Genomic DNA, 9,808 nt, shown 5'->3' with positions numbered 1-9,808 from the left:
GAACAGTTTGTTTGGGCCTTATCTCAAAGGAAATTAAAATTCTTGGAGATTCTGCACAATGTTAACCCTTTTATTGCAGTAACAATAACCTGTAACAGTAAGGATGGCAACTTAATGTGTTACTGATCACTGCTTTCAGAGGACCTCTATATCTTAACATAGTAAAAGATGTTTAAGGGATATGATGTCACAATTTCACAATGCATTTTTATAAATATAGGTCCACCTATACAGGCATCATAAGCAGAGAACAAAAAATTTCTAACTGATATGAAGGCTCAGATTTCAAGAGATTGAATGCAGTTAGATAGCTCAATTAATCCGTGTTGTTCTGAAAATGCTTCCAGAGCACAGTCCCTCATCTAGACAGAACTCAGGCTTCTGTCTTGACCAGTGAAACAAAAAGCCATTCATCCAACTACAGAGCCAGAGGTTTGGTTGTTCTGACCCAAAAGAGAGAAGGGACAGCTGTGGGTTTTTGTCTTGAAGGAATATGTGCCCAAGCCTCTGGCACATGGTGCTGAATGACTGCCTGAGGAGAGCACTGCAATCCCTACATTTTTATCAGTCAGTGGTCCTAACAGTGACCATGGTCAGTTTCTTTTCAAGCAAACTGCACTGAGCCACAGCTCGAAAGGTTTGATTGCCCCTCTTTAAAGATTGAGTGATCTGTCTGTCTTTGGCAGTCTGCAATATAGAAAAAACCCTGTGTCAGGCACTTGCAGTAACTCTTCGTGGCAGAGAATTTGTGTTTAGGGATTCAGATTTATAGGCTTTCCAAATGTGTGTTGGAGCAGTTTGAAAGGTTATCCTCCCCAGCTGCCCATCCTTTCTCTCTGCAGAGGTTATTCCTCCTGCAGCAGAGACAGTCGAATGGCTGGCAGGTTGTGTGCCCTGTTCATGACCTGGGGCATTGATTTCAGCTTACATTATTGACTGGCTGGGCTATGAGCTTAAGGAGAAGAATGCCTTGACTTATGACACCTGCTGGACATAGTTGCAGCAGTTAAAACATTTATCAGTTCCCACAGGCCATAGAGAAATCCTACAGGTACTGAAGAGAAAACCCTAAGTCCTACCCTGGCAGGATGCTGATGGTTGTTACAATGCATTTTTTCCCACACTGAGTGTCTCACCCTTTGGAGAGTTAGGAGAAAGAGGCAAGTGGCTTCCACCGTCTCTGTGTCAGGATTGCCAGATAACCCTGGTAATCAGGAGAGAGCCAGGCACACACAAAAGTAGACCTGGGAGAAGTTAGCCTGAGAAAATTTCCAGTTGGGAGTTAAGGAAGCCAAAGTGCTGAAGTGGGCCACTTGGGAAAATGCCTGGAAGGGATTTGGAAAACTAAGTAATGTGTACTGCAAAGCCTAATCTTTAAACAGTGCAGTGACCTGTAGGAACCACACTGTGCACCCAGAAGAAAATCCCAGGAGGCACCAAGTCACCCAAAAATCAGGAAGAAATTGCAGTGACAGACAGTTGATTTCTTAGTATCACCATGGAGCCAAAAAACACCACAGAGTGGAAAATGCTCTTTATGTATTCACTTAAGTGAAGAGGAATGCAGCTTCAGCATCTGTTCCAGTTCTGCAGGGGAAGGGACTGAACAGTTGTGTCCTATGTGCCACAGGGACTAGTTCACCTCAGGAGTGTGCTGTTGTGGAAGGTGCAATCCCTTCTCTTTTGCCTGAGTAATGTGCAGTCTGAGGACAACTAATCTAAGAGATATTTTGGGTATTTAGTTGGTAAATAAGTCTGGATCTCCTTGGCACACACAGAGTTTTGCAAAATCCAGATAGAACGAGGCATGGAGGGGCTGTTTTGGATGCATATCAGCAGAATTTAAGTACCTTGGGGGTAAGGAAGCAGTTACTTAGAATTTTTGAAATTTCTAATAGTAATTTATTTTTGAAAGTACACATCTTAATTTGCAAGTAGGATCTAGGTTCCTTGGTGGATTTAGTCTTTTTGATCTGGAGGTATTTAAAAATGTATCAGTGAATCAGTGGGAGTGTGGGGCTTTGATGTCTTATGTTCCAGTTTCCATCTGTAAGCGTCTGAATACCTAAGTCTGGGCCACAATAAGTTCTTTGAACCATGCTGAAGTGTGAGGTTTTTCCACAGCCAGAAGTGACCTTGCTTGAGCAGAGAGATTTTAGCACAGAGCATCAAAAAGTCTCTTTGGATTGGGCATTCCTACACAGAAAATAAAATTGTAGAAGACACCCAGGAATTGTTAATTATATTCAACCCATTAAGCGCGGGAATCGTGCAGAGAAAAATAATTTAGGTTTGACAGGTTTTTGTATTCCCATTCTTATACTTACCCCACATTTAGAGTAACTCCCACTGATTTCTGTGGGCATTAATGGATCATGGATGGTTGGATTCAGTGACAGACTGCTCTTTGCCTGTGCCAATTCCCACCTCCTGCTTGCAAAGCTTTGGTGTTGTCTGCTGCTGCTGCTAAAGCAGGGGCCAAAGAGTGGGGCAGCAGCAACTGCATCAGGACTAGCCCTTCCCAACAGAAGTAGGTGTCACTGTCACAGCTTTTCCTCTGGGGATGACAGCAGCAAATATGTTCTCCAGTCTCCATCTGGCAGACCAGCCCTGCTCCATCCCTTCTCCCCAGCCCAGAGGGTGCAGCAGATTAAGAAGGGCCCAGATGCAGGGAAGCAGCAGACTCTTGCATCCTGCAGGCCTGGAGGGTGGCTGTCTGAGGTGCTGGTATGGGGATGAGTGGGGAGTGGGGCTTCTGAGTCTAGGGAAGAGTAGATAGGGATCCCGAGAAAAGAGGCATGGTGGAATACATGGAGGAGGGGAGAAAAAAAGTGACAATGAGGTCTTCCTGCCCTGCCAGGTTTCCACAGCTCCCTGATACATTGCTTTCATTCACTCAGAGCTCTTCAGACTTCTCTGACCCTTGCTTACTGGTCATTCTCTTTCTCCAGGAAGCTGAAATCTCCACTGACTCCTCCCAGTCCCACTCGCTCACCTCTGAGGTCACTAGTGATCTCTTCTCATCTACCCAGACCCATTGCTCCTCTGCCCACCTCCTCTGCTCCATCTCCATCACCACCCCTACAGTCCTCATGTAGAACCTCCCCAGTCCCTCCCATAAAATTATATTGGCAAAGATGATTACTCCAGTATTTCAGTCTTAAAAAATTTCACTGCTACCCTTCTTTTCCACTGCAGTCTTACAGAGAAGATGCCCATAATTATGACATCCTGTAAAGTTTTTTTATAAGACAAGTGTTTTTTCTGTATCCTGCCTTTGTGATAGTGCTCTATCCAATACCAGGCTTCAAAGTTAAAATGCAATGTTTTACTCAGTGTTCAGCATGAATAGGGTTAACCATAACCTTGTAATAACCAGAAGTTCTTTAAAATTAGTCATCCTATTTTGATGAAAATCATGGTTAACAAAGTGCCTAAGGAAAAGAAATTTGATTTCTAATTTCTGATTTTAGAAATTAATCTATTCTGGTTTTTAATACCTATCTTATTCTGGTAAAAGTTAATTTTCCTTTGATTAATTGTAGTTTTTTGAGGCAGTGGAAAAGGTTTGGCACATATTCAGGTGCCATCTGATACCCAAGTCAAGATACAGGATTCCATGTGTAAATAACACTGACACGGAATAAATAACAAGTGAAAAAGTCAGTAGGAATTGAAATTAATAGAGAGAAAAATAGAAAAAATATAGAAATAAAACAGAAAATAGAATTTTATTGCTGCTTTCCATTGTAATAGCCTTGCTAGAAATGCATAAATAGATTTCATTTATAAATTCTTAAATCCCCTACTATAGATTAGAAATAGCAACAATGTAAAATTCATGGTATTTGTGACTGGCCTTTATCGACAGAGAGTAAACAGCCACAACGTCTAATAGAGCTTCTGCTGACATCTCCATGAGAGGCTCATTCTAGAGATTCAAACTGCACAATAAATGTGTCACAGAAGCTTAAACATTTCTTAACATAAAGTGATTATTATATATTCTCATCTTATTGGTCTCCCAGCTATTCACATTCAGGCTTTGAAGTGTCTGCCTTTATTTCAGCCCTACCATTCTTTTTTTTCACTCTTCTGAAATTGCATAGAAGTTGCTCAGGAGATCAGCACCAGCATCTCTGTGACTGATATGTAAATCAAAAACAAGTGGGAAAATTGTAACAAGCCTTGAGGGAGACAGAGTGCTTCTTTATGGTACTTGCTTGATGCTCAAATTATTTCTGGTCTTCGAGCTATTTCTAAGGCTATCAATTAGGAAGGAATGAGTAACTGAGGTTATTAGCATTGGAGTAATTCAGACTGCCATTTCAGCTCTCATTTAAACTGTTAGTTACTAAAACTTGTTAGTGGCAAAACAGAGCTCTCATCCTCTCAGTCAGTTTCTATCGAATTATCAGAGAACACTACTAGAGTGAGCTGACTGTCATGTCAAAGAGATGTCTTGTAAAAGTTAAAGAGCTTGATGTCTCTAGGTGTCAGCTAAGTAGCCCCTAAATGTGTCCTCAGACATGCTGCGCTTAGTTTGTGGATAAGCATATGCAAGAACTCTATTGCAGAGAGTGCCATACACCTTATTTATGCTCATCTACAAAGTGTTTTCCCAGATGCTGAGGTTAATTTATTCTGTTTGGCTAACAAAGTAGCCGTGGCAAAAGTTTTGTTGGGGAAATAATGAAGTGGAAAAAAAAAAAAAAACTACAACAATTACACTAATGAACAGTTATATAAAATCCATTCATTAAAAAGCAGGAAATGAAAGGGATTATCACTCTGCAAGAAATTTACACATGGGAAAGGTAATACAGTGGATAGTGGATATTAGAACACAAACAATGCTCTAATTCAGAGGGAAATCAAAGAAATAAAATTTTCCTCCTAAAGATTTACCTACAGCAGAACAAATATTGACTTGGGGCTTAATAAAACAGATTTTACTAGTGCCTTTCCTTCCCTAAAAACTGCCAAAAAAATAAGGCCTGACAGTTTTCCCACCCAGTCATTAATGTGAAAAAATTCCAGATGTTCCGTATATATTGCCAAAAGTAGAAGGGAAGGTCTAAGTGGGAGTCCAAGCCAGCACTAAGCAGCAATGAAGAAAATAATAAAATATTTTATTTGAACCATTAAAGAAATCAAGCTACAGTCCCAGATTTATATTTTTAAATATATAAGTTTAATATAGATTATTTAAAAGCAGGCAAATACCTTATTAAAATAACAAAAAAAAAAAAAAGTGGAAGAAAGGTAAAAATTGAAAATTCCTTAGTTCGCAAGTGTCTGATGCTTTTTCATCCCTGTTTTTTATTTCTTTCTTCAGTAGAAGGAACCAAACCAATGGAAACCTAACCCAGAACTGAAAAAAATAAAATGGAATCTGCCATGAGTTCAGTGTCTGATTGAAATTCAAACAAAAAAAAAAAAAAAATTAAAAGCTTGATCTATTTAGAAGGATTATTTCCAACCACAGAATCTGTCAGGTACACGTTCACCTCAATAGTAGCCAAGCACCATGTACATAGCTTTCTAATTTAATGCAACCACAGTACAAAAAAAATTTAACGTAGTTAAATGCATAAAATTGAAATTGAATATTTGCTTGCCTTTATTTTCCTGGTTTTGCAGTATAGTTACCCATTACTGGAGGCCAACCTGACTTCTGTCGTCGCAGGTTCACCATTTCTTCCATGCTTTCAGTCAGTAATTACAGCAAATCCCTATAAACTTTCAAATCATCATTATTACATTCATGAAAAGTATTTGAAAGCAAAAATATGTCAACAGCACCGCTGTGCTGAGATTACTTTTCTAAACCAGCTTTGAAGTTCGTTCCTGTCTGAAGCCCTGTGTCCAATTAAGTTAGATCGTTAAAAAGCAAATTATCTTGACGTTTTACTGTAATAGCCTAACTTTGCTTTGGCCAAACATGAAACACTGAACTTCCAGGGTATGAACTTCCCCCACCAGTGTATGTTTTGGGAGCACTGGGCTGAAGAATGAAAGAAAGGGAAAGAAACTGTTGAATCAGTACCAGAGTAATAGCCCCTCACTGAATGAATCAATGCTTTCTTAGATGCAAGGAGGGAAGAAAATCTTGCCCTAATCAATATTCTGACATTTGTAAGCCTATAAATTATTCATAGATTAATCTGAGTCTCTTTCTTATTCAGACAATAAATTTAACAATCCTGTCTTCAGAATACTCATGCTTTGTGAACTCAGTTGTGCAAAACCCTAAGCCATATAAGAGAACACGTTTAGTTTAACAGAAGAAAAAACTGCACATGCAATTTTACTAAAATACTAGAGCTATTTGCATGCTAACTCCTCATAGCCTGGAAAACATGAATGTGTCTTCTCCTGTGGGTCCAATCAGAAATAATACAGAAGAGAGAGTAAAGGTTGATCCAACGAGTAAGAAATTGTGCTTCAAAGGGAGTTTGAAGGCAGTAACATCTTTTGCCAAATGGAAAAAATGAAGATGGGCATTTGTTCCGGTGACATCTCAAGCATGTGAGATTATCACAATATGAGTTTGGGAGGCTGTGGGTGCCCCAGGGGAATGAGCTGGGTCTCTCCTTTCTGATCCTCTTGTAGTGGCCACAAGATATTTGACAGATGGATACCACCAAGAAAAAGAGATAATCTTGTGTTCTTATGGGAGACAGTGCAGCTTGCCCTTGCACAGCATGCTTGGTTTTTTTAACTTTACAGTCCACAGATTAGGAAGTATTTTAGAAACACTGATCATTAGAAGAAGAATTGATGTATCAGGAAGGCTGAGAGAACAGAGAGTGTTTGTTTATCAGCACAGTTGGCAGTAGAAGGAAAACAATAAGACTATAGACCAAAGGCTTGTTGTTTGTATTTATACATCTGAGACTTGGAGACAAAGTAGAGGCTGTTATCCATAAATTAGTAAGACCTCTTTTTCTAGAGAGCTCCATCATTCTTTTTTTCTGTTGGGCTATTTGAGCTAGAGTTTTGTGGGTTTTTTGGGGGGGAGACATAAAAGTTATCCCATTTAGTAGGATCCATATTTCTTTTACAAATAATCAAATACTTTCTGAATTAATTTTAACTAATGAAAGGAAGAATATTTCTAGGGTTTTTTGGTTAGTATACATGTATGAGGAAAGAGGATATCTAAGAGATGAAAATTTTGCAAAAACTCTTGCATCCCCTGGAAGCATGTTTTTCACCAAAGCAGCCTGAAAGCTATAAGCAATATGTTCTGTACTTTTAGAACAGATTTTTCAATTGAAATATAGTATAACAGAAATAAAATAGAAATAATAGCATATATTAGGAAACAACTGAAGAATAATATTCACCTGTTTGCAGACCAACACAGGAAAGTCTAGTGTACTAGATGAAATGCTAAAAATCAATACTATAAAAATACAGACATACATTTAGTACAAGTGCTGAGCCCCCTCAAATCAAGGATATTATATTAAATCCTGCTCTTACAATGCACGGGCAAGTAGAAGCAGGAAATCTTCATAGGATGTGTTTCTTCAGAGAGGCAGTGAGACAGCACAGTGTTCTCAGACACGAGGCAACAGGCTCTGTGCTTGCAGTGTGCTGCTCTGTGGGAAACGAAACTGTGCTTTAAAATTGTGAAATAAATTAAAGGCCAAGGAATTATATCCCCTTAGCCAAGTTGTCAAAAATATTTATTAATCTAAAAATCTCAAGAGCATAAAACAATTCTTACTACGTTAATGTTTAAATTGGGAACTTTCCATTAGTAAATATATGACAGGGAATAACCATATCCATCCCAGCTTAGTGGCTGCCTCAGAAGCTGCTACATGTCAATCATTAATCCTCCTGGGGACAGAAAACCATTTTTCTTCTGGAGGCCTACTTTTGTGTTTATTTTTTTTCTTTTTTCCCTGCTATTTAAAATAATCTTTTTTCCTACATATTTCTTACAAATATTGACTGATATATTTTCTTCTCAGCAATGTGTTCCCTTTTCACACAGCTTTACCATTTTCTAATAGAATTATCAGGATGAGTAAAAAAAGTATTTTTCAACTTATCCAAGCTCTTTTGAGACTCTTACTTCAGTGCCTTTGTTGCAAAAATGGCTGTTCCACCAATAGTTGTTGAAACATTTGAACAGCTGTGCTGTTTCTATTTTTATTGATGAGGTAGTGATCTTTCTCATTTCTGGCATAGCAACAGACAGGAATGCAACAAAGCTATTTATAAAATAAAAATAAGAAGTGTCTAATTTAGATTAAAAAAAAAAGACAAAGCAGTGATAGGTGATCATGGCTGCTGGTACTGTTACTTAAAAGCTAATCAAGCAAGTGATGTTTAACATCAAAGAGAAATTAACTTCAATGAAGGGGGGTTATATATTGATGCTAGCCACATTAGGAAATTGTTGATTTTAGCTGGAATCGAGAAAGGTCACTTAGTTGTTTTGTTGCCGCGTGATACTGCTTTTTACAGGATGGTTTCTGCCAGGATTGTCTTCATTACTAAAGCCACTGTCATATCATGGGAGAGCAGGTACACAGCATCAAAGTAAATCTTTGCAATAAACACAGGTACTAATTAAACCTACTCATCAGAACTGTCTTGGAGAAAAAGCTAATTTAATTACGCCAATCACTGAATATGACTCATTATGAGCAACTAACCTTTGTGAAAAAATGCAGAAACAGACAAAAGTATAAGCTTTGGAAAGTACAGCTACAAAACAATTTGCTTAAATTATTTCAGAAGAAATGAGGAAAATATCAATAATAAGATTACAAATTTTCATTTCAGGTTAGCTGTTGAGTCTTTTTCACAGGCTAGATAGATAGCATTAAATGAAAGGCAGCCTGAACAAAACCTTTGCCTATTCTGTGTGTCAGTGCATGACTTGGTGCAATACCATTATCTACAAGTACTTAGCCAAGTGAACAAGAATCCTGTCGTGCTGGGCAGTGCCAGGCAAAGGCACCTGCAGCTGGAGGCAGTCTCTGATTCAGAGACACCCTGCTCTCAGTAGATCCTGGCTTGCTAACAACACAAAGCTGAGACCTGAGGGGCCTGGGAGCATCCCCAAGAGGTTCCTGTTCCTACCCTGCCCCAGCCCAGGGGATCCCAGCTGCAGCTGAGTCTCTGTTTTAGAACACAGAGTGGGAACATCCTTGCTGAATCCTACACTCAGAGAAACAAAAGAACTGGCAGAGGTTTAAGACTTACTTTATGCTATGGTTTAAAAGTTCTTCATGTACAACATACATCATTAAAGAAATATATAAATGGTAGTTGGTTGCTGCAGATTTAAAGGCAATCAGCACATTTTATTTAAGTAGACAGAATAGATATATTTTATAGACGTATTTCTTTCAGTAATATGTGGTATTTTTAATTCTATTTTAGTGTGCTTTTGTCCCTTCCAGATGCTAGATTTCTGTTGAAGAAAGGGAAAACTAGGCTTATGTTTGGGCATATCAAAAATCGCAATTATTTCAAAGTTACTTGAATATTAACAAATTCTTGTTTTTAGGGAAACGATAAATTTGAAGTACCAGAAAATTCCACAAAATAGAACATGTTATGTAACAGTTGTGTTATATCATATTTCCAGTGGTTTAAATTTTCTCACAAAACTATGCAACTGCTGGTCTGCATTTCTTTCAGGTTCAAAACCCACAGAATCTCTGAGTAGAACCCAAGTAAATACACGAGGCTTCACCTGCTTCCATGTCAAAAACAAAGAAATGCAAGAAAATGCAAGTGCATGGCAGTTTCAAAGCACAATCACAAATCAGTTCCT

This window comes from Vidua chalybeata, chromosome 4, assembly GCF_026979565.1.
Source record: "Vidua chalybeata isolate OUT-0048 chromosome 4, bVidCha1 merged haplotype, whole genome shotgun sequence".
NCBI lineage: Eukaryota > Metazoa > Chordata > Aves > Passeriformes > Viduidae > Vidua > Vidua chalybeata.
This window is presented reverse-complemented; position numbering follows the sequence as displayed.